Source organism: Crocodylus porosus, unplaced genomic scaffold (genome assembly GCF_001723895.1).
Source record: "Crocodylus porosus isolate Cpor-Errol unplaced genomic scaffold, CroPor_comp1, whole genome shotgun sequence".
Taxonomy (NCBI): Eukaryota; Metazoa; Chordata; order Crocodylia; family Crocodylidae; genus Crocodylus; species Crocodylus porosus.
The window spans coordinates 31,001,786-31,026,801 of NW_017728911.1; the positions used below are offsets into that span (position 1 = coordinate 31,001,786).

A 25,016-nucleotide genomic window follows, 5' to 3' on the forward strand; every position below is an offset into this window, starting at 1 on the left:
TATGCTCACACCAAGGCTACCAGCTGCATGAGAAGATGAAAGGAACAGCTGTGGTCTCAACTGCTTCCGTTTAATCCTGCCCTATGCAACCAGAAATGACTCAAATAGCTTAGGGAAAGCACAGTGAGCGGCCTTCTCTTGATGGGGCTTTCACGTCTGACAAAAAGCAGGTTTCCTACACGGCAGCTGACTGGTCATCGAGCCCAATGGCATTTTGATAGGTTTATTATGAGTCAAGAAGTTCAGATTTGCTTTGCCAGCAGTGGGACATAATTTAAAAGGGAGAACATCTTCCCGTTGTCTGCAGCATAGAATTACTTTTAGACTATTACTGTGTTTGTTATCAAGAAAGGAGTGAAGACATCAAGACCAAGATGATCATATGGGCTTTAGGGAGGCACAAAGCTTGAATTCATGCAAGGGGTGATGCATCCCCAAGTCCCCTCTTCCAGGGGCTGGGACCTAAGGGTTATACAAGAGGAATACCGGTCCATGAAGGAGACTTGTGGTTATAGCATGGGTGCAGATCTGACCAGCAATCCATAGACTGTCTTGAACCACAGCTTTGTTACCCACTGCACACCACTGAATGGCTAGCATACTTGGTATCCAAGGATCTCAAGAGACACCTAGGAACATCTGGACCATGTCTGTTAGGTAGGTGATGCCCTGGCATTAGAAGTGAGAAAGCTGTGGTATATATCTAAGAATAATGTGGACGCTTTTGGCACCACAGGGAAAATCGTGTAGGGTCCCTGGCAGCAGGTGGCAGAGCTGCCCCTTGAACGGGGAAGGAGGATTTGTCCAGGGGACCAGGCATCTTGGGGCAGTTGTGTGATACGAAATTACCTACGGCAAGTTCAGGTAACAGGAATGGCTCAGTGCACTGACAGCTGGGAAATGCTAACCTTTGAGTAAGAGTGGGAGGAAGGTCAAAGCCTTTTGACTCCTCAAACCCAAGTTATTTAGTTTCCTGTTAGGGACTGAGCTGGACTTCACCCATTCCTTTTCTGCCTTGCCAAAGCTCCCCTCTGCATTGTTTTCACATGCACCTTTGGACCCGGTTTGTTTTGGGCACGCCAGACAAAAGCTTTGTATCATAGATCCTGGCATTCATTTTTAGCAAGGGACAGAGTAATGGTCTGCTCTATACTGAACAAACTTCACCAGGTGTCACCTTCTCAAACAGAACTCAACACAGGGGCAGTTACCAAAACGTTTAATGTTAACGGTTCTTACTCAAACATGAAATGTCCATTGAGAGTTGCACTGCCGTTTAAAAAAAGAAAAGAAATAAAAGGAAGCTTTAGTTGCAATGATAAATTCTAATACACATTTTTAACAATGACCTGGCAACTGCAAAAACAAGGACATATGGTCCTTACAGATCCTCAAGCAATAATTACAGTGGCAGAAACTCATTTTTTTTTTTTTTAAAGAACAAAATTAAAGCCAGTCTCCACTCTGCCAGCATCCCATTGTCTACAGTGTCTATGAAGGGGCACTTGCAATGAATTGGACATCCAAATACTACCATATCTGTGTGCTCACTTATATGCACATCAGTCTACACACAGAATAAATTTTGAGTTTTTGACAAATTAACATTCTGAACCAGCGTCTGCAGCCATTTCCACATTTTGCTGGGAAAACCTATCTTCTTATGGCAGAAGACAGCGACGTGTCCCTGGTCTCAGCAAGCTAGAAGGGCCATTTATCGAGGCACAGAGTTCTACCAGATATATCTTCCAGTTTTTCAATCTGAGCTTACCCAAACAGGACTGGGGTCAGAGCAAAGAGGCTTCAAGTTTCACGGGTAGGGTTATAGAAAAACCTGAGACTTGCTTGCTTTGTTGGTTGGATTAAAAAAGCATTTGAAATGGACCCTGGAAGCAGTATGCTGAGTTACACATGAATACCTTACAATAGTGTTTTCATCTGCTGCAACTAATAGAATATGTCTTTGAAAGTATTTGTTAACAAAGCAAACGTTGAGACTGTGCAATGCAAACAGCAGCAAACCTTGAGACACAATAGGCACCGCCAGACTCTCTGCAGTGTAATACAGGTACAACATGTACACTTTACTCTTAACACATAGTGGTTCATGGCTGTTCCATCAACCAGAACCTTAAAATCACTTGTTACACAATCCAAGTCAATTATGTCTTAACTAAATTACAATAAAAAAAAATCAAATATAATATACATATTAGTCACATTGAGTGCTCTTAGATTTTTAAACTAAGTAAAGCTATAAACTATATTCAACCACGTTAAGTCACAGACAGCAACCTTTGCAGAGAGGTAAGCATTGTCCCATGTTTGGAAAAAAAAAAATTTGCACTTCCTTTCATTTTGCAGCTGCTGCTTTCCTCCCAACACACATTAGCTTATGCTCATAGCTTGGGATTTTCAGAAAGAGCCAACAGGGGTTGAACTGCCCTTATCTCGGGTGCCTTTGACAATCTACCTTGGGTAACTTCAAAGCATGTGCTCCTCATCCAGAGGTTTGCCTGAGGACAATAGGACAAAGTGGTTCCAAGGAATAGGCTTAAGCTCAGAAGTCCTGGGACCTGACATGCAACCGAAGTCAATGAAAAGATTCCTGTCAACTTGGGCAAAGTCACCAGCCCTTAGAAAGAGCAAGTCAACTTAACTTGTTCTTACTCTTTCCTTCAACAGAACCGGGATGAGCTCTTTGGTTGTGAGCTAATCCCCGCTTCCACCCACGCATCTCATCCAAGCCGCTGGTTCCCACTATTTCTAACTCTGCCTGCTTGGTACTGCCCTAACCATTTCCTTCTTGGCCGACGCATTAAGTATTGCTCAATCCCAGCTCCATGGAATGACTGTAATTCATTCCACAAATGAAAGGATAAATATAGGACCTTTATATAGCCTTGATAGCTAATGTGCTACTCAAAGCTCCGCTATGGGATTTTTCCACTGTGCAGCCAGCTGGGAAGCCTTGCCTGAATATCCGTTTGGTATGGACTGTGTTGTGTAAGGGATTGGATGGAAGTCAACGGTGCTGCAAACTTCTGTTCATCACCTTTTGCTTACTTCCATGAGCCTTCACTGCTTTCTCTGCTCTGTACAGAATAGGATTCTGCTCCTGTTTGCGAATGATCACTTTAAAACTACAGGAACAGTCTGAAAAGTGACAGCAAAAATTGCTTCAGAAGGTTCCTTGTGGCTTTTTTTTTTGTCAAGTCCAAACAGAAGTTTTCCTTTGCTGTCAGGCTTCCTCCAGGATCTGAAAACCCAGCTGGAATTGGCTTGTGTGGAGGCTAGCTGCAAACCATATCATGCACACAACTGGAGCATGAGCTGAGACTGCAGCAGGCACCCTGGGGTCCAGCTCACTCTTCCACAGGTGTGCAGGCTCTGGCCAGCCAACAGGAATTAAAATGCACAGGCCCATAAAGCAAGAATGAAGTCAGACATGCATGGAGCACATCTGGACCGCAACATGTTTTATGGTGCCACTATTCTAACTGTCTACAGAAAAAAATAGTGATAAGTGGGAAGAAATGTAGAATGTCAAGGCCAGGTACACCAAGGAGCAAAAAAGATGCCAAAATGCAATGCAAGTTTGCTAAATGCCAGCTACAGCTTCGCTTGCATTAATGCAGGGAGGTCTTGCAGGATACAGGCATTTTTGCAAGGACCCAAAGTGGTGTGGAGTAAGAGCACAAGGGCTGGGACAGTTCAAAACGGACATGTTGTGACAAAGCAGCTGAATCATATCCACAGTACCTGAATGCAGGATTACAAGAAACCCCCAAAAAACTGAAAAACATCACCTTAGTGAGGGGACATTGCAAGAGACTCTCTCAATCCCAGCTCAAGCTGCAGAGTTGGTGTTGAGCAAAATGATGCTGCTTTCACAAGAATCAGGAGTGAATTTGATATCATCAGGATAGGCAGGGCTGTACATGGATTAACCTCACCAAGTAGAGGTGTGACAGAGTAACCAGGAAGAGCCCATCAATCAAAACTGAACTGCATGGCTATTTTTCAGAAAGACCATGAAACAGAGAAACCAAGCTAATAACCCTGAAATCCTCACTTGCAGAGAATGGCCCAGAATCTGTGTGTAAAACGTGTGGGCTAGGGAGCTTAATCCACCTGGATTACCAATAATCTAACATTTCTAAAGCACTGTCCCATAGCTCTGACCTCTGCAAACTGAAGCATGGTGGAGGTAAGGGCAGAGGGGAAATGTGTCCCGGTCAAACAGGATCTGTTTGCTAAGTAGTCAGGGGAAAATTTCCAGTTTTTGGTGCAGAGAAATTTCTTTGCAAGGGAAAAATAAAAGCTGTAGTGTGGTTTTCCTGCAATTTAACAGCTGCACATCATCAGATGTTATGTAAAAAGATTACTTTAAAATATAGGATAAGCAGATGAGTTAGTGGTCAGAGGACACAGGACAGCACAAACCATACTGCCTTTCTGTGGAAGGGCAGATAATTATAAAAAAATATAGCTATACTTTCTCTAATCCAAGATTCTTGTAGTGACAGGGCTTGCCTTATTTTTTTTTCTGCTGCCCTCGTTTCCTCTCAGTGAGGAATACATCACTAGAAAAGGGCTTAGTGCAATTGATAAAATCAGTAGCAAGTCATCACAATTTTCTACATCAGTCAAAAAAACAAAACACACACACCCAACACCACAGATGGACAGTCACATTTTGGTATGGCTTTGAGTTTTGTCACTAGCCTTCGTCTGATGGGCAAGTCATTTCTGTGTGGCTTAGAACGATCCAACTCCAAGTCTTTTAAACATCTGATCTGTCGAACAAAGACCAAAGTGTTTATCTGATTTGCTTCAAGGGAAATGAGTGCCCTGGGCCCACTGAGCTGACTTTTGGTTTCCTTTTCCCATTTTATGCAATACATTTGAGCTGAGAAACTGCTGTGCAGCGCTGCATCCATCCTTCATTCTTTAGCCCCGCACCTTCAAGGGAGAGAGCAGAGTCTGGCAGGACGAATGTGGGTCGTTCTTACGTGGGAGTCTGAAAGCTGGGAGCCGAAAGGCCATGTTTTTAGGCAGAAGTTCAACAGCTGCTCCTATGCATGGCACAATCGCTGGCATGGAGGGAACAAGGTTTGGTGCTGTGGAGATTAACACCTCCCCACGTCCTGGTGAAGGCTTTGGCAGGTCTCTTGACAGCAAGCGGACTTCTCCCGGGGCACCGTCACGCCGTAAAACAGCTTTACCTGGGGGAGGGAGGGGAGAGACAAATGGCAAAAGGAATTGGCATGGTCAGGGAAGGTCTGTAGTTAAATCACTCACAGGCAGAGCTGGGAATTTGTGTACAAGATAAGGGGAAGAGGAGTTCCCCAAGACGGAAATAATAGTATTCACTTCTGATCGCTATCAGTTCCCTTGGAGGTTTATTTCCATGGTGACGCTGGACATAGACCTGATTTAATGCACTGAGGAAAGCAAGAGAGCAATCCAGGCAAACAACGGGTGGGGTTAAGAAGGCGGTCAAGCAAAAGTCAGGAGAGCTTGACTGCAGCCAGGGCCTGAAGAGCAGAGGGCAGCTTTTGCAGCACAGAACAGAGGTCCTGAGCCCGGTAACAACACTGCTCGTTTCCCATGTTAGCCCCACTAAGGAAGGTAGTTTTCTTACCATACCACCAACCCTGCACAGGGGCTCTTTTGGCTGTTAACTTCCTTCTGGGTAGGACTGCAAGGCCTGTACCTATTGCACTAGCCAGCTGGGAGCTTCTGGCCTCAGCCTTTTTCTTTGTGGCCTGACTCGGTGGGGCCAGAGACTGGGCTTCAAAAAGTGCCTGGCCAGGAAACCCTTCCAGCAGCTACAAAGCTCCAGGTTGCATTTACAGCAAATGATGAATGAGTCAGTGATTTTTCACCCTTTGGACAAGAATAAACTATGTCCCCCATTTATCCAGGCCCCTTTATGGCTCTGCCTGCTGCTGCTGCAAAAATATACATGTAAGCAGTTACAAACCCAGTGCAATTCCCCTTGTATCAGACAGAAAAGGCCTCTGGCTTTCACTTGCAAGAAATCCATTATAGCTGCTCTCTGGGGACCAAACACCTTGCTGTAATAAGCAGACAATGCTGCTCTCCATTCAAGGCTGCACAGGCTCTTAGGCTCTAGAAGGGAATAGCTTCTACAGATGGGGACTCATTACCTCCTGTGTAACTCCCAGACAGCAGCAACCTGCAAAACTGAGCCTGGGTGAAAACGGAGCCCTACAATCCTGGTGCCACGGCTCGTAGACAGACAAGCTGGGGTGGAAATCAAAGCGAACCTCCCCAGTATGTGCTGCCCCCCACCTATTCCTTAGCACCAAGGTATAAGCTGCACTAGTCCCTCTGCCTCTCCACTACAGCACTTGTGCTTAAGGGCTTATACTGTTGCTCTCCAGTTGATGCTAGGTATAGCTGGGTTGAAACCATCCACTTCCCCGCTCATTTGCTCTGCCTTATCTGTATGTGTGGGTACAACACCTTGCCCCTCTCCTGAGGCACTCTCATAGCAAGAGCAGGAGACACTTGGAAAAATGCCCTGGTCCCAAAATGCCTCTTGGTTTTGCTGCTACTAGAAGACGGGGTGGGAAGATGCTCTTCACTGAAAGCAAACTAATGAATATAAAGAAAGTGCAGGGGAGAGATGAAGACTTTGATCAGCTTCAGAAAGCATTTGTAATTTTTTTTCATGTATTTACTTAGAGATCTTGGGGAAATTCCCACCCAGATACCCATGTTCTGTCTCCCCATGTTCCCCCTAGTTACTCTGTTCCGGGCTCTCACATGGCATCCATAATCACCACAGCACCTCAACGCCTTCCAGCAGGGATGTCAAACTCATCAAGCCCTGCAAGCTGGATGAACAGCACACAGCTGGGTCTACAAGCTGGATGAATGGTAGGGGGCTGGGTCCACGGGCCGGCAGGGCCCACAGACAACCCCCATGTACCAAATCCCACAAACAGGGCTTGCATGAAGTATGTCCCTCAGACCTGCCACGTGCTCCACATGGAGTGCGCACTACCCAAAACCTGTGTTTGTTAGAGGGAAAATTAGCCTGCTGCATGCAACAGGGCTAGTGTGCTGTACCCCAGTGCAAGCTGCATTTCAATGCAGGGCCAAGCCCCTAGAGGTGTTCTCCGATCCTTTGGCTTATGAGAAGCAATGGGTATTAGTTCAGTGTCTTCAGTTTTCTGGAGAAGCACACAGGCAATTCCTCAGTGCATTAAGCTCATTAACTCTCCCCCAATAACTCCATCCTTTTACCTTTTCTGTAAAGGTTTCATTTTGCTATTGAGTTTAAACGGACAATTGTTCTAATGACACTAAGCAAACAGAGGGCTCCAAAGCAGGACGTGAAAGCAAACCTGATACCGTACCAGCCTTTGTCTACAGTCCCTGCTGGTTACCAGAGGTGCCCTCAAGTTATTGAGCAAAAGGTTTTATCAGGGCGGCTCTCAGGGAACGTTACGAAGTCTATGGAAGTTTTTGCTCTGGTGTCAGTGCACGGTGCTAACTGGCAAATGAAAGAGGCCCTTGAGGGGCTATAGTATTTTGTTTTTTTTAAAAAGAAGGGGACAGAAAAGTTTGGGTCTAGAAGAGAGGAACCCAGTTGTTTTCTGGCACCTTTACCAAGGTGCAACCCCACCTTTGCCAAGTGCCAAGAGTCACTGCTACGACAACCTAGTTTGGTCCCTAAGCAGGGCTGTATCTGTACAAAGCTGCCCCAGCTGCCAACAGCAGCTGCCACCATCAAGGTGTCTGAGCATGTGCCTGTGGTAGCTCTACTAGGACAGCCATGCTGCCAGAGCACCATGTGCGCTCTGGGATGGCACCCACAGCCAAATGGACTTCACACCTTCAGCTGGCTGTCAGCAGATGCCTGCCTCCACTCGACCACGACAGCACAATGCTGCTGTCAGGCTGGAGGGTACTGCCAAAGCAGGGGGGGCTCAAAAAGTGCTTGCTTTAAGTTTGCAGCAAAATTCTGCATCATAAACTAAGCCTAAGTTTCTCTGCTGTTTTTTATCCTGACAGCTCCTAACCAAGACCCACTCAGGTGCAAAACAGGCACCGGTCTATCAGGAGATGTACCAGAGGACAAGGCTTTTTTGCATTACTTCTAGCTGGACCAACTGTGCAGTTGGGAGAGCTGTTAGACAAGGTCTTGGGCATCAGATGAACTTCCTTGGGTCACAAAAACCCTTGCTTCTAGGACATTCAGCACCATTGTGGCCACAACACTCCAACCCTACTACAACATGAAAAATACTGACAAATGCTCTTCCCGTAGGCCAGCGAGCCGCTTGATGGCAATACCCCACCATCAGACAGGCATGGACTTCTGAGGTTTTTGCCTTCCTCTGTAGCAGGAGGCAGGGTCCTCTTCTGATTGACAGTGCCCTTGTCCCCCTGCTTTCCCTGTGGCAGGTTAGAGTGTTTTGATGTTTTGAGGCATTGTGCAAAGATCGTTCATTTTAACAGATTAGACTAATCCTTTTCTAGGGTGGTTTAGATAGAGATGATCCTGCCTTGAGCAGAGGCTGGACTAGATGACCTTGCGAAGTGCCTGCCAGGTCCTTACTTGTCTATGATGCTAGCCAATGGCAATATGGACTGGGCCAAATGTCCAAAACACCAAAGTGGTCCTGTATTTCCTTCTGCCTGCAAAAGCTTCCGCACTCCCCACTAGAGCTGCCTCTGGACTCTGTAGTTTAATTTGTTGGGTTTTTAAAAAAAAAAAACACACACAAGCAAACACACCAAAACACAACTCCACATTAAACTGTTTCTGTGAGGCTTTTCAAGTAGGTGTTATTGCCTAAGTGGCTTTGCCTCTCTGATGTGTGACAGGCTTTGATTTACATGTTCAGCCTCTTGTCACACAGAAGCAAGCTCTCAGGATTAGAGGTGTTGTTGACAGAGCTGTTTCCCTGCAATGTGAAGGAGAATAGGAAACTCAATCCAGGCACGTACATGCCTGTGTCTGTCATACAGGTGACTTTAGTACCCACTGACAGGGCTTTCCTTAGTTAAGACTGTGAAGTAGTCTAATGAGTCCGCTTTGTGTGTGTAGGGAGGGGTGTCCTACCAACACAGCTGGCAGCAGCGAGAGGCAGGAAATCCTAAAGAGGCTGCCTTCAGCCCAGCTGATGCCGTCTGCTGCTTCTCTGTGACTCGCTCAAACCTGGAAACACGGTGTGCAAGGACAAAGCATCAAAGGAAGCAAACTGCCTGTATGAGCACAATTGGAAAGGCACGTGCCACTTCTCCCCTGCTGCTGTCACTCTGCTGCGAGGCTTTTAATTAAAATGCTATTTGCCAGGGGTGAGAGGAGAGAGCCTAAAACTTTAATTATTCCACAGAACACAGATGCAAGTGTCTGCTTGGCTCTGTCAGATGCTATAGTGACACAGAACCTGCCCACAACTTCTAAAAGATTTGTGATGGACCCAAATTACAAGCCTATGTGTATTTTGGTCCTTTGTGCATCAGCCAGCCAGAGAAGTGATTTTTGTATAGAAGCAGCCCTAAGACAGTTTATATGCAGGAAGTGACAGGAAGCAGCCAGCAGCATGGTATTCCAGCCAAATGGTCTCTGCCACCTCGGACCTAGAAGTCTGAAGTCTTGCTCTGGCATATCCAAAGAACGCATCGAGGTGTTAGCCAAATATACCCATGATACATCGAAGTTGATATACATGCCTTTCATATTAGCTCCCATTAACCCCACTCCCTTTCTTCTGCGCTCCAAAGCTTTCCTCAGGGATGCCTGTCTAAGCCAAATGCTTCAGGCTCCCTCCTGATAGAAGGCGCTCAAGGAATGAAAGGTTATAATAAATGTTTATTCCTTTCCTTCTTCAAATGATGGACCAAGCTTTTGTAGGCCAACAGCCTGGACGGATCTGGGAGTGATGCTAAGAACTGGCAGATGACTTTGCGTGAAAGGATTTTAGAGGTTTTGGGGTTGTTTCTAGGGTTTCCCTTCCCATCTAGAGGATTTAATTAGGACAGCGTATACATTGCAAAGTCGTACCTAGCAGGACGGGTGGGTGCAAATGCTAAAAGTGTAGCATGACTGCGCAAGCCACATCCTTCAAGACGAGTGTACGGCACCATGCCACTGGATACCAGCATGATGAACGGCTGAACAGTGGTTAGCCCGACTCCAAGCAAGCTGTTCCAGTCCAAGCATTGGCATGCTCACGCAAGGGCTGCCGGGAAGTCCATGTATTGCACTCCTGTGAGGGGGATGCAGCCAGTGATCAGTATGGCAAGATTCACTAGGCCAGATGATCAGAGGGAGGCTGCCAAGAAGAGGAAATGCTCACTGGGAAGAAATGGGACGCTGGTGGAAAAGAGCAGGACACGCTGCCCTAGCTGGCAGGAGGTACCTGCAGATGTTTTAAACAAAGAAAAAAAATGATACGGAAGTGGGAACAGGGATCCCCCAGCCCCAGGAGGGCTCATCATGCAGCATTATGTGCCAGACCTCAGCCTTGCTCATGCTGCCTCCAGGATGTAGCAGGTCATTACATTTTGCCTTAATTAGCTAACGAGCTGGAAATATCCATCTCATCCCTTCCCTGGTGCACTGACCCTGCCAACACTTCTGCAACTTCCTCTGATATATCTGGGTTTCAGCATTTGAAAGGGGGTTTTTTTGGAGGCAGGAGATGGGAGTGTTTGCTATCGGGGGAATAAGAAAGCCTTCCCATAAGCAGCAGTTAATGAAGCCTCATTAAAATATATAGGCACTAGCTAAATATTAAAAAACAGCCCTTTTATTGGTCCAGCAACAGTGCTATGGCTACCCACATGCACTGCACTTCTGTCCCTTTATTAAAAGTGGTATTTCCATTTTATTGTGCTCCTGGCACACAAACCGGCACTTCCCTCTTTTCTTCCCTTTAGAGCCAGTCCGGTGCAGAATCCAATGCCCGGCAAGCCCCGCATGTTCTTTATGGACTAAACGCCAACATAGTGGTCCATGCCATCCAGCACAAATGAGGCAGTCTGCGGCTCCAGTGTGCATACACAAGGTGGTGGGCTGGGAAGCTGTTTGGGGGGATGGGAGGGAGGTGGCAAGACTGAGAGTAGAGTTCCCCTTCAGGAGTGATCTGAATGGGGGAAAAGCAGTCACTTGCCACAGCAACCCTTTGATGAAAGTGGACTCCGCTGGCTGGGATGATAGCCTGTGTTTCTACAGCGCCCTTTGGCCAATGATAAAGCCACACTTCCAATTATTCATAGATTGCTAGGGGCTAGAAGGGACCTTGCAGATCATCAGGTCCAGCCCCCCTGCTCTAGGCCAGAAGACAACCGAGGTCAAGTGACCCCAGCGAGGTGACTGTCCAGTCTCCTTTTGAAGATTTCCAGGGTAGGTGACTGCACCACCTCTGGCGGGAGTTTATTCCACAGACTGGACACCATGACTGCGAAAGAGTTTTTCCTGGTATTAAGCCTGAAGCAGAGTTTGTATCTATTGGTCCTGGTCTTCCCCAGGGGTGCCCTAATGAACAGTTGTTCACTAAGCTCCTGATGCACTCCTTTGATATGGTGGTAAACCACTATCAAGTCCCCTCTCAACCTTCTCTTCTTTAGGCTAAAGAGGCCCAGGTACCTCAGCCTTTCTTTGCATGGCTTGCCTTGCAAGACCCTGATCATACTGATGGCTCTTTTCTGTACCCTCTCAAGTTTTTCCATGTCCTTATTGAAGTGTGGCGCCCAGAACTGGACGCAGTACTCCAGCTGTGGTGTCACCAGTGCTGAGCATAGCGAGAGTATCACTTCCTTAGTTTTACACGATGCATCAGTTGATGCATGCCAGCGTGCTGTTTGCCCTGCTGACCACCGCCCCACACTGATGTCTCATGTTCACGCAGTGGTCAATCATTACCCCTAGGTCTCTTTCACCCATGGTGCAAGTCAGGCTGTCACCACCGAGCCTGTATGTATGTTGAGGGTTGTTTGCCCCCAGATGGGGCATCTTACACTTGGAAATGTTAAACTTCATCTTGTTCCAGTCTGCCCAATTCTCGAGCCTGTCCAGCTCCACCTGTATATGCAGCCTATCTTCTGACATGACCACACTGCCCATAACTTGGTGTCGTCCATGAACTTGGCCAGCAAGCTTTTCACTCCCCCATCCAAATCCTCTGATAAAGATGCTGAAAAGCACTGGTCCAAGCATGGACCCCGAAGAACACCACTCGCCACTTCGTGCCAGGATAACATGGATCTGTTTATGAGAACTCTCTGGGTCCTACTTTAAGGCTACCAGGTAAATTAGTTACCACTACACATCCAAAAGAGGGACCCTCCTTTTACAAAAAAGTAAACTGAGGCAAAAAGGCTCAATCTCTTGGGTGGGGGGCTCATGGTGCAGCAGGGGACACACAGGGAGAGGTGTGGCCTGTATGGCCCCTTAGAAGTTGGACAGCCCTGGTCTAAATCAAAGACTGAATTTTCCCCTCTAGAAATGCTGGATTTAAGCATCCCAACTCCCACTTACTTCAATAACCTGGTGTAGCTCTCTGAAGGCTGCATCAAGCAGCAAGCAGGTCTTCCTTCTCCTGATCTGTTTCTGTTGTGCTTGTCACAGCCACACTAATGAAACACATGTAAGAGTAGAGACTCAGAGGCGGCCTTCCCATGAGATAGGCCCTCTTCAAGAGGCTGAGTGGAAGCTACTCAGGGAGGCTGCAGTCAGAGATGATCTATGTGGCGCTTTGACAGTTGGGCTAGGAAAGTGCCAGGGAAAGATGAGACTGGTTTGGGACCAAATTATTTAAACAATTCCAAGATTGACTCATCCTCGTTGTTTGCTTGCTTTTGACCCCTGCCTTATTCCTTCAGGGAGAGAGGCATTGAGTTACTTGGTAAGCTACCAAAAGAAACCACAAGCCACCACATACTGAGTGCCCTTTGGCATGAACACATTGTTCCCACTCTCAAAACAAGGTGGAGTGAGGACAATGCAAGTCAGCTGAAGTTTGACAGGAACTAGGAGTTGCTGGGATCCCTGAAGTTAATGAAACCTTCACTAGACAAAGAAGCATTCATGTCAGATAGTCTCTACCTGCCCAATACTGAGGGCCTGGACAAGTATATCAGCAGGATAAAGCCTGTCAGATGCTTCAGACCAAGGTGTGCCCAAGTCTACAGACTATCCTGAAAACCCTGGAAAGTGTTTCTTCCACCCAGTGCTAACGGAACCCACGGCGAGAAGTAGCTCTGAATACAGGGACCGAACCCATTCACCCTACACATGTGGCTAGGTCTCTCCCTGGTCAGACTTTCCAGTTCTCCTCTTTTGCTTATCCGACATTTTGCTACTGGATGACTTTCCCTTGTAGCGTTACTGTGAATCCCATTCAATTTCTCTTGGTCTTATGAAAATATCTCCAGTCTCACCCCCAAAACCACCCATTCACTCTAAGAACATCTGATGGCATTGACGACCTTACTGTACAGAAAAAGTGCACCTTCCCCCAGCAACTACCACATCCAGAGAATGACTGGGTGCAACAAGCAGCCAAGCACCAAAGTTGAACTTGCTAAGCTGCTTTGTGTTTAGGCACAGCTCATCTGACAACACTTCCCCACAACAGAGGAGCAAGGCTCGCAATGCCCCTGGAAAGAGCGTGTTTCCACGAACAGAGGTAAATGCCAGGGCAGGCCAAAGCAGGTTTCAGGTGCCTGAGCCAGAGACCAGAGCAGTGAGGCTTGTGCTGAATGAAGGGGACAGCAGAGGGAGGAAGCTGCAACTTGAGGTGCGAGCGTGCGTGGGCGCACAGAAGCTAGACCTGTCTGTTCAGCTAATGCAGCCCCTGAGGCTGCTTGTAACCAGGCCATGCATGCAACAATTACCTGTATTTCACATCAAACACCGTGGAGTCCTCGTCATCATCCTCATCTTCATTCAGAGGAGCCATTTCTACCCGCTCAGCTGGAGTCGTGATTATGTCATACTTTCGGGTCTTCCTAATCCTCTTGCCAGACCTGAAATGAGAGAGGGAGCTCGTTGCTACTGTTCTACAGCAGGAGGGGTAGCTGACATGCAACCCACTGTCCTAAATGTTTCTGGGCTACTGAGGCTTCCCTGATGCTTGGCCTGTGGAGCCAGAGCCTCCCCTCCCCACTTCCCTGAGCTGCCACTTGTGCCCATCACTGAGGAGCTCAGTGTCCTGTCGGCTGTAATCCAGATCAATGTCAGTCTTGCTGCTTCAGACGCACCAGCCCATGATCCTTCAATGTCCAGGGCAAACGTGCTCGCGCAGCGGCTCACCAAGTCCCCGTGCTGCTGTACTCGATAAGTCAGACAAAGGCTTAATTGGCAGAGGCAGCCACCAGGACAGCCAACGTGCTTAGAGGAGGAAACCATGTCATCCCTGCTAGCTCCAGGGCTTCCAAGAAGTCCGGGGCATCAGAGAAGAATTACAGGAGGAAGAGGCAGCTGAGGTTGGACTTGAAAGTAGACAAACCCCCTTCTGGTTCCTCTGGATGTTGGGTTAAGTCCCTAATGCAGCCTGTCATTTCATATGGGCAATTTCACATTTGGCAGCAACCCCAGGGGAATACTCTTGGGTACATCCTGCTTGCATGCAGCAACCTGTGACTGGAGCAAGGAAGCCACTCCGGGGTGCCCCTGCAGCCACACAAACATGCTGGGGACAGGGCTCAAGAGAACCACAGGGAGGGGAGTAGTTTTGGGGGTGTGGGACAGGAGGTTCACTGCCTCATTTCCAGGTATGGCACATGCAGGGACATATTTAAGAGAGCCTCTGCCTAGAAGCACCAGGGATGTATTGCAAACAACCGTGAAAATCATGAGCCCCAGAGTGACAAATAGCTACCCCTACCATCCCTCTCCTCTAAGAACAGTCACTTCTTTGGTACCAGAGAAGCTTGTACAGCCGGGTGCGGTTTGCACCCATTGTGAGATTCATTTTCCAGTATTTACTTGCATTAACATGTTTTGGCAACCATTGATCCTTCCAGCTCATGGTGTATGCATAAAAGGTCACCCAGACCTTCAATGCATATGCCTAGGCTGGAGCTTTTTTTTGGAGGAGCAGAGGCTGCCCAGACCTTCCATCCCCGCTTTAGGCCACTGAGACAGAATCCAAAGGCCAGACCAAGTCCAGACACTTGGTGCTTCCATGGTTGTATTTTGCATTAACATAACTTTAACATAAAACATCAAAAGAATACAGCTTAAATCAACACTCTGCCTTTAACTCCAAGCCCCTGTATTATAGAGGTGCTATTTATTGCACAGATTAATCCAAGGTCATGAGCTACCTCTCACAGCTTATACGCAATCCTAGATTTGTTTTGGTTATGTTGGCCTGTGTGTTTTTTGCCGGTGCATTTAAAGGAAGCTGTGGATAACTCATCTTTTTTGGAGGAGAAGGGGGTTAGTGTAGAGCAAGGAAGGGCTTAGTATAATTGCTTGCACTCTGGAAAAGGTTTCATTCAACAACATACGGAAGTTCTCTCCCTAAAATCCTTGTTAAAATCCAACCACAAAGTTGTCAGATATCCAGTTGTTCTGCCAGCCTTACAGTTTCTGATCACTGGTCCCAGGTTAGTCCTTCCCAGTCTTCAGAACATATTGTTGTTGGGAAGTTTTGCTGCAATACATCACACACCATGTGCTGGATGCGTTTGCCTAACATACAGGTTCATGATACAGAAGTCCTATTTCCAGTGTTATACTAGAAATCATAGATGATGATGATGACAACAATAGTCCCTTCTGACCTCAAAAAAAGAAAAAGAAACCATTTGAGAGCTCTCTGACGTAAAAGCTGTTGCTGGCTTCTCAGTCTAGCGTTTCCTTCTTGGCACAGGTCCATGACTAAATAAAGCAAGTCCCAGGCCCTGGGCAGTGTAATTGTAATTCTCTGAATGTTCTAAATTTGAACAGAATTAAAAAATCTGTCTCCATCACCATCATCAACTAATCTGTATGTAATAATCTGTGTTGCCCTGTGCCACAGAGGATGCAGAGGTTTTCTTCTATTACTCCACCCATTAAAATAAGTGACCCTATGCAGTGAGAGAGGATTATTAAGAGCTTGGGTTAGGGTCCTAACAAAACACCCGTCAGCCTTACTCTACTGCTCAGGCAAAATGCAAGGTCTCATCTTGCAAGTCACATATGCAACAGAACATTTATTCAGCCACTGTACTATATTACAACTCAAGCGTGTACGTGTCCGACTGAATGAAATCTATTTGGCTAGTGTCATTCTTGTATTTGTTCATTGGCTAATACAAGGTGTGAGGGATCTCGTGTTACCATGAATTAATAATGTGACACAGGAATGCATATTAAAAGAATATCCATTTTTTTTCTGTCTGCATATATTCTGTTATAGGCCATCAGTGGTCATCGCCTCACTTAGAAAAATGTATTACTCTATATTCTACACAGGCAGATGTGCTTCTGGAGCCTTTCTAACCATTACTGCTGGATACTGCATTATTTAAGGGTAGTTAATTCCCAGTAGCCAGATAGTTCCCCTCTTTTAATTTCTGTATTCAGGTTCCATTTGGAAAAGGACCTTCATAGTTATGACCATAAATAAGAGAGTGCTAAAAACCTTTCCACAACAATCATTTAGTAAGTAGAACAGTTGGCTAAGGGAGAAAAAAAAAAATCAAAGACTGGGTTTTGTCAACATATTTCCAAGCTGTTGAAAGAGCCCAGTGACAAACAGCTCCTTGCAGCTGAACAGAAGACCTTCATTTCCCTCCTCCCTCCTTCGTTCCCCCTTGGCATATTTGGATGATGTACTTATTATTAACCTATAGGACCAAGAGTCAATTCTCTCTGAAATAAGCAATCCCAGGGGGGCAATTTTCATAATGACAGAACTGCGAGCCACACAAAGATTACTTGCAGTTTCCCACCCATGTACAAAATGATTCATCATGTGGCCTGTAGCCCAGCCTGTTTCCTCTCCCCTTGTTGCACAGTGGACCTCCTTAGCCTCACCAGGATACCTTTAATCTTCAATGATGATGAAATAAGAGAAGACCACATATGGTCAGACAAGATACCATCCATCACGCTCATGGGATGGAGGTATTGGCAAAGCAGTGCAAGACAGGAACCAGAGCATGTGAACATCTCGTGAATTACTGAGACCTGCTCCAGAACCGCAATGTGTTGAGGCCTCGTGTGAACAGACGACAGCCATCCAACCTGATCGGATGGAAGCTAGGAACAGCAAGGCAGTGAGGAGCAGCATTCAAAGCAAGCCCCTCCGATAACAGACTGAGATGCCCCTGTATGAAAGATCTTTATTAGGAGTGATAATGGATACTCATGAACGCAGATTTTGATACTGGAGACCTGGTCTCCAGTGAGAACTTGTACAATCCCAACTGGATGCATCTAGCCCCCTACAGTTAGCAGGTTTAAGTAGGAAATGCTGTGGATCAGTAAAGAAGCATGCAGGGTAGAGCTGGGGGACACAGAGGAGCCACATGTAGGGACAGCAGGAGCACCAACCATTCTGAGAGGTTAGCAGAGCCACAAGACAGAGGAGGGTACTGCTGCAGGTCTAGCTAAAAGACTAGGGCAGAGTTGGGGAGGAGCTGGCAAAATTCAATGGGCTGTGCCGGCCAGGTCAGAGTTGGCTCAGTAGTTCTCAATACAGGTGCCAGGGCACCCTGCAATGCACTGAAATCCTTTCAGGTGTGCTGCAGGGTGCCAGGCACTGTTAGCACTGTGCACATACAATTCACACAGTCTTCAGTGTGTGCATACGATTCACAAAACAAGCCTAGAGACTTCAAATAGGAATCCATAGTGTTAAAAGCCTTTGGGTTTGTTGTAGTCTTTCTGAGTTCTTTGCAACCAAAAAAAAAATTGCTCCAAATTTCTCTAGTCAAATGGAAAGTGGAAAATAAGAGCTGACATTTTCCAAGGGTGCCTCAACTCTTTCAAGGGTTGTCTCGTGTCTGAAAAGGTTGAGAAGCACTGGAGCAGGTGATCAAAACAGGTCATCCCGGTCTTTAAATAAATAAATAAATAAAATCTGTTAGTCGATCTACAAAGCTCGCGTGGCATTTGTACCAGCCACAAAATAATTGGAGCCAGTATTACCAGACTCTTGCTTTAGATCCAGTGCTGTTCCCACTGAAGCCAAAAGGGAAGCACTCATTCAATTAAATAGAAATAGGATTAGTGAGCACATGCTTGCTTAATACAAGGAAAGCAATGCCTGACCTGCTGGCCTCGCTCAGGAGGATCCAGCTCAACATGTTCATGAGTAATTCAGACACATTAGTTTCATTCCTGGGTAATCAGATTCCTTTGGGGGTTTAAGTGCCTCAGACTTACCACAAGTTTTCTGCTCTATAATGGGGGAAAAGATGAATTTCCTGAATATTTCTATTCAGCCCGGGGGAGAGCAATGCTGACTCAAGCAGGGTGCATGAAAGGCTCAGGAAGAGAAGGACAAAGTTTATGACTTGCTTGTCTCACTAGTTTGACCAGGGGCTGTTTTGGTCAAACCCGAGTCATATGCAGCATTTCACGCTTCTTACTGAAACATCATGTGGTGGGAAACACACACAAGACAACTCCCTAGCTCATTATACAACTGAAGCTCCTAATCTATTTATAACACCAACCCTTGATGCTAAAGACAAGGCTTCTCTTGACCCTAGTGAGAGAGAAGTCAGAACTTCTGATCCAGCGTTAGTATACTTCTTGACAGCAGATTTTGGGGAGGAGGAAGGGAAAAGGCAAGGATATAAAAGGTGCCCACTAAAAATGTACTCTTTTCTAGAAGTAGGTTTATTGGAAGTGGAATTAGAAATAGGGCAGGCTAAACCTGAACAGCACTGATGATACTCCAAGAATGCAACAGGGAGCAACTTATTTACTGGTAACAGGCTCCCTGAACATGAACAAGTTTCCAAAAACAGAAGGTTTCTGGAAACAATAGGCATCTAACAAGTGACTGAATGAAATCTTTAAGAATCAATGTGATATTTTACTGTCTTCTAGCTAACCAAGCTTCCCTGCTCTTAGGAACATTTTAAACACTAATGTTAAACCAGAGGCTATTAAGATCCTCGTACCTGCTTTCAGATGCCCCTTTTGACGTAATGAAGTGAAGATGCTACATTTTTTAACAATCAAGTCCTTGAGATGGAACACACACAGGCACAATGAACAGAAGTAAAGGCTTGTTCAACTGCTCTAAGTGTTAGTACGAGGCCTGAAGGCTGGGAAGAAGATTGCAAAAAGCCTCCGGAAAAATCGAAATGAGATCCTGCCATGATTCAGTTAAAAGATAATGCTTAAAAATAGCTACAATGCACCTACTACTGACTAGTACTAGTATAAGTGGGCTCCTATACACATACATAGAGGCTGCCGTAATTACAGTGCATTGGAGCAGACTCAATTAATTGAGTCTGCTTAAGTGTGTTAATTAGTGCTCTCCAGACTCCAGCATCACATGCATCATGGTCCCCCCACTGAAAAGTGGTGGTGGGGCACTTTCAACTAAAGCTGGTTTGATGAGCTTTAGTTCAAAGGACCCAGCCGGCATTTTTTAGCATGAGGACATTGATGCACATGATGCTCCGGGGGCTTTTAATTGCATTTACTTAGCATGGCTCTCAGAGCTGCCCCACCACCCTTGCCTCCTGGAGCGCGTCTATATAAACGCCCAGTGTGTACTTTAAGACCTACATCCTCTTTGTCAGGGTGCAAAGTGCTACATCCATTTCATAGAAAGACCAAGAGAATGCAAGTAACCTGCCAAAATTCACAAAGCAAGTGAAGCAGTGGACCATGGAACAGGACCCTCGGGTCCCTGCTCTGACCATTAAACCACAACTCTGAAGCGAGGTTTCCAGTTGAGGTCACCCTTGGGTCTTCCATACAGGAACATCTTAAAAGTACATGCTTCCCTCTAGGCACTAGCAGCATTTTTTATGGCTCAGTCCCAGGAAACAGTTACAAAACCATTTGTAGCGTAGACAAACCTTCGCTATACAGAGAACTTCACTTTGTTGTAGGGCAGCCAGGCCTCTCACTTGTAGGATGACCCAATATGCTTAAATATTTTAGAACTTAATTAAACCAGCTTTCTAGTTACTGAAGAGTTAGGAACAGCATTTGCTGCAGAAATCAGGCAAAAGGTTGCTTTGGTCAAAAATGCTGTGCAAGTGGCTAGAAACTTTCAAAAGGTGCATCAGTGTCATGTAGTACCTTTGTCCAGCATGGATTTATTTATTGTCGTGCTCTTCAGCAGCCCATTGCACCTCTGCACTGACTAAGTCCTGGTTCCCCCTGGTGACACTGCACTTGCAGGTTGGTTGGTTGGCTTGTTTTAAATATGCAGCTTGACCAAACAGGCTTATCCAACATTGCTCCGAAGGTTGAGGTGCACCAAGAGAAGTCATGTCTCAGAAGCCTTTCCAAGTACTAACTCTCAGGAGTTTACTCAGTGCACTATGAACCAGATCCACCTCTAGACTTGCTGCAGCGGACTTGCATCCAGGATGGCGAGCACTCTGTATTTTAGAGACACCAAGGCAGAATTGGTCACAGGAAGAAGCCCTCACTTTGGGCAACCGCAGGAGCTGTTCCTGAACAATACTTAAGCACTGTAATTGCTTGGACTGCGACCTGTAATATTCGGGTGTGACATGGAGCCCATTTCTGTTTGGGGGTGAGATAAGAGATGCTTTGCAAAAAGTGGTGTCTGAGAATAACCCAGCCATCAACAGGGGAAGGAAGTTTGTAGTGCTTCCTCCTGCAGATGGAGAGCATGCTACCCTCCCAGGCACCCCCAGTCCATGGCAGTCAGGGGTGGGGGGAGAGACTGAATCCAAAGCTCTTGGGACAGTACCGTGCTCCGAGCTACTGGGACAAGGCCACTCCAATCATTAGCTTCTAAAGGGAAAGAGGCATGTTTAAATGTTGTCATTACACACACAAAAACTCAACAAGTTAGGAAGCTGGGGAAAGGGCAAGAAACCAATCTAGCCCTTATTCATTCCATCTCAAACAGTCCACGTCTAAAGGGATAATTTACTTCCAGCAAAATAGAGTAATTTCACAGCAAAGGTTTAACCACAGATTTCAGCAAAAATCCTAATAGGAATCCACAACAGTAGTAAAAAAAACTATTACACTTTCTTTAAAAAAAAGGGTTGAGCAAAGCTTTCATTCTGATGAAGAAAGCCTTTTCATTTCATTGAAGGCAAATCCTTGATCTCTTCTACAACAGAATTCTTCCCCAGTCTATTTTGCCAGCTCTAAGCTTGACATGGTACAAGCATAGCTGTTGATTTTCTTGTCTCATTTTGCTATTTGAGTAATGGTTTACACACAAAAGCCTGGGCCAGATAAAGAGCTGCGCTCAGAAGTTTAAAGCCGCCTTGTCTGAACTGCCCTTCTGTCTCTATTAAAGACATGGCAGAGATCCTGATAATGGGAATCTTTTATATAAGCTGAACGCTGCTACAACCACAAGCAATGCATGCAGGGAAAAAGTCTCGCATGGGAAATCTCAGCAGTGCTTCCTGTTAAAGGTGATTCATAATAACCTAAGCGTCCTGGGTCAGACCAATAGTCCACCAACCTGGTTTCCAGCCTACAGTATCAAGTAGTAGATGCTTTAGAGAGAAAGTATATGAATGGGGCATATCTAGAGTGACCCATATCATGTTGTACCCTCCCTATTGGATCGCTCATTTAGGGAGTTGAGAGAAGACTCACCTGATGGTTCTATTTTTCATAGTTTGCAATGGACTTGTTCTCCATGAATGCGTCTAATCCCTGTTTGAACCCTGCTATGCTATCTGCTTCTCTAACTTCTGGTTGCAGCGAGTTCCCAAAGTGCACTACATGCTCCATTAGAAAAGTACTCTCTCATCTCTGTTTTAAGCCTACCGCCTGATCATTTCAGTGAGTACCACCCAGTTGTTGTACTCTGGGATTTGGTGAATAAACAGCTCCCTAATTCATTTGATCCATCCTTTGGTCATTTTATATATAGGTGCTATCCTATCCCCTCTCAGCCTTTCCAAACTGGAGAGTCCTAGCCTTCTTAGTTGGTCAAGCAGCTGCTCCATCTATTTCCCTAAGCATCTTTGTTGCCTTTGGTCAGCTATTGTCCTTGCCCTTGTTGTTCAATACATTTGGACTTATTTTGCTTCTAAGTGATGTAGGGATAAAGCTTGAAGCACTGGGTTTTACAGTTTGAGGCTATTTGGCTTCTACGGAAATATCAGGAATGCTATCCTGGGAACTTCTGCATGCATTCTTCTTTTAGATGTGGACCAACTGAGGCAAGGAGACTAGACTTGCTATGGTCAATTAGGGGAAGAGCCAAGACTAGAACTCAGACTTCTTTACACTGCTTTTAGCAATTAACTGTGTTGTCTGTACAGTCCCCTTAAGCACCAATATGTATATACGCTCTCCCAAGCAGTTCCAGTGTGCAATGCTGGAAAAGCCAATAATTGCAAAATGATCCTGTTTAACAGCCTCTTACTTAAAGCAAGGGACATGATTTCTTCCCTCTCTAACAACTGCCATTTCCTGGAGAGCCAGTTATACGAGTCAACACTGCAGGTTGTTTTCTTTTGCACACACCCATCCGTCAGAATTCCTGTTAACTATTGAAGCTTCGCAGGTTTCCATCGTGAAGTCAGGAGTGAACAGACCAGAGTGAAGCATTCTCCCAGCCTGTAAGCTGTTTGGAACAAGAACTTGTATTCCCTATATACATGTGCAGCCTGGTGCAGGTGGTACCTTTTACCCCTATTGTAAGATAAGGTTGACTTTGGTGTTCTTCACAGCATGCAATCCTATAAAAGTTTCAAGTGTTAACCGTCGTACCCATGCATGTCCCAGCAAGGATAGACTTACTAGATGGACTAACAAGTCCACTCTCTGAACCCCATCAACAAGGGCAGTTGCAAAGGCTGGCAGGACAGTGGCCAAAGGAGTTCCACAACTCAAGGGTGCCTATACACGAGCAGCAATGCTGCTCTGATGCACTGCAACTACAGCTCGTCTGAGCAGACACAATTAATCGAGTCTGCTGGAGCATGGCAACTGCTGTGCTCCAGCAGCCTCCAGTGTTTTGTGTATCAGCATCCCTGTGGTTAAAAATGGCAGCAGGGGCACTTTATTTAAAGCTCATTTGTCAAGCTTTACATAAAGCATGCCCCCCCCGCCACCATTTTTAAGTGTGGGATGCTAATACACAAGATGCTCCAAGTGCTTTCATTAGAGCAGCTCTTAAAGCCACTCTAATTAAAGCACCCCCAACTCCCGAAGCACGTGTATAAACGCTACAAGATTCCACCTATTTGTTTTGTGGCCTCTCCCTGAACCAAACCTAATTCTGTGGGCTTAAGGCCAAGAACAGTTCAGCTGAAACACAAAGCCACCTATCCCCACATCTAGTAACTGTGCCCCAAATGCAGACGGCCCTGCAGAGCCTGCAGACACATTCAAAGCACAGGCCTGCTGCCGAAGAAATCCACTTCCAAAATAGTGTTCAAGAAGGTGGGAGGGAACATCACATTTTTCTCCTTTGGTTTTATTTCCAACTGGGCAGAATTACAGCTACTACAAAGAATGGTTCAAGAAGGGACTCCAGCCTAATAGACCAAGTTGGGTAAAGACTGGGATTCTACAACCAGCTGTCTTGGGAGTCTCCCGTTTCCTCTCTGGTGACTAAAAGTGAAAAGCCTGCAGAAAGCGCACAGATCTAGGCATGCTGCGAGCAGGGGGTTTATTCCAAAGAGCGCTGGGCACCCCAGCACGACGCTACCTCACTCCTGCATTGCTGAATTTCCTGCTCTCCAATGTCTATGTCATCAGAGACCTTTGACAGTCCAGCAGTTCGCTGAAGTCCCTAGGAGAGGTCAGGATGGCAGGTGCACACAGAATAGCTGAAGACACCTGGCCAGTAATGTGTCAGCGCAGGACCCGGCAGTTACAGAGGACTACTGTAAAGCTAGTGCAAGTCTGACAGAGAGCATCCGCTCCGCGAGCTCGCTGCACTCTATGCAAGCTGCACGCTGGCTGCGGCAACTGCTCCAGGAGATTGTCACTGGGTTCTGACCGAATCAAGCGGGGTTTTTTGTTTGTGTTTCCCTGGAGACTAACTGTAGAAAAGGACTGAGGGAGATGGGAAATAAGGCTACCAGCAGGTGATGGCCTGCTGCATGCATTCTTCTTTTAGATGTGGACCAACTGAGGCAAGGAGACTAGACTTGCTATGGTCAATTAGGGGAAGAGCCAAGACTAGAACTCAGACTTCTTTACACCCCCATGGGGTCCCTGCTTTCCCCATGCTTCTCCGCCCAAAGCACTGGTGCCAGTGCACAGGCGTGTCCAGAGCAACCCAGGCACGAGGGAAGGCAGCTGACACCTGTTTGGTGGGGATCGAAGTGGACAAAGAGGGCACCTTTCTGCCCAGACAATCCCCTGCCTGCAGGCGCAGGACTGGGGAGCCATAAGATCCCTGTGGAGGGGGACAAGGCTATGGGTTTCCAGGCCTCCCACCCAGCCCAGAGAGGAGCCCCGAGTCCTAAACACAGCAAGGAAGGCCAAGGATCCCCCCCCTTGCTGGTGTGCTCTGTGCCCCACAGCTGCCCCAGACCCCAGTTGAAATCCCCGCAACCCCAAGCAGTCCTGGAGGCAGGGTTCCTGGCGCGCTCCCCAGTGAGGGGTGTCCCTGCCATGGGCCCTTGGGGGACAGGGCTGCCTAGTGAGAGTCTGGAGAGCGGGGTCACCCCTGACAGAGTTCCCCAGGGATGCGGGTTCCCCATGAGGGAGGGCTCCCCACTCCCCAGTGACGACGGCTCCTCAGCAACAGCGGCTCCCCACTCGCGGTGGGCGGAGGGGCTCGGCGGGCGGGGGTCCCGGTACCTGCAGAGGCGCAGCAGCAGGCAGGCCACGAGGGCGGCGCTGAGGGCGCAGGCGGCGATGACGGCGG

At 46.8% G+C, this 25,016-nt stretch overlaps 1 long non-coding RNA gene across 1 annotated transcript; it reads right to left on the reverse strand.

Moving 5' to 3' along the window:
- Positions 1-3,206: 3,206 nt before the first annotated feature.
- Positions 3,207-25,016, reverse strand: LOC109309137. The gene is made up of 3 exons (XR_002100798.1): positions 24,950-25,016; positions 13,888-14,019; positions 3,207-5,228 (listed from the first exon to the last, which is right to left on the reverse strand). It is a non-coding gene; the product is annotated as an uncharacterized LOC109309137 (long non-coding RNA).